We start from the raw sequence: 818 nt of genomic DNA, 5'->3' as shown, positions 1-818 counted from the left end.
ATGCTATTGCTAGAGGTGCAACAATCCCAGATACATGGTGTGGGCCTGAAATTGTCCCCATATATAAAAAGGGAAACAGTGATAGCCCAAGCAATTACAGGCCGTTAAGCCGAATTGATACTCTACAGAAAATTGTGGCTAGGCTTGTGCTAGGTAGCGTTAATGAATTGGTTATAGATCCGAATATATTATCTACCTACCAAGCGGGATTCAGACCCCACGTCAGCACCATAGATCAAGTTTTCAGATTTGTGATGATATAATGGAACACAGTGATTCTTACAGGGGGGACTCTTTACGCAGCCTTTGTTGATTTAAAATCAGCTTTCGATTTAGTTCCACGCCATAAGTTAAGGGCCACTTTAAAGGAGGCTGGGATGCCTCTTGAACTTTTGTCTTTCATTATTAAACTTCATGAGGCGAAATATGCCCAGGTAAGGTGGGGACAGCAGGGCAAACTAACAGATCGTTTCCCTGTCAATAAGGGAGTGCGGCAAGGGTGTGTCCTTGCCCCTACCCAATTCTCCCTATTTATATTAAACTGATAAGAACAGATACTACACTTGATCTTAGCCAAAAGGCCGAGAAGCGATTCTCCCTATTTATAAATAAGGTAGTTGGTTATTACAATAATTTTCCAACTGATGCACCAACTTTTTAGAAAAGAAGCAACAATGGTCAGTAGCTGTGTTTTGTGCAAATAGTCCCAAGGCAGCACAACGTGCTGAGTTCTGGACGGCACCCAGGTGATGTTACCTGGGTGCCGCACTGGTTTTTGGTATCCTACAATGCAGCTCCGAAAAACGGCGTGGGGCATC

The 818-nt window shown here is 43.5% G+C and overlaps 1 pseudogene; it reads right to left on the bottom strand.

The window, feature by feature from the left end:
* Positions 1-434: 434 nt before the first annotated feature.
* On the bottom strand, positions 435-593 carry LOC147683328 (U2 spliceosomal RNA; annotated as a pseudogene).
* Between the last annotated feature and the right edge of the window lie 225 nt (positions 594-818).

Source organism: Lissotriton vulgaris, chromosome 11, assembly GCF_964263255.1.
Source record: "Lissotriton vulgaris chromosome 11, aLisVul1.2, whole genome shotgun sequence".
Taxonomy (NCBI): Eukaryota; Metazoa; Chordata; class Amphibia; order Caudata; family Salamandridae; genus Lissotriton; species Lissotriton vulgaris.
The sequence above is the reverse complement of the archived record's forward strand: the minus strand, read 5'-3'. Positions and strand labels throughout refer to the sequence as shown.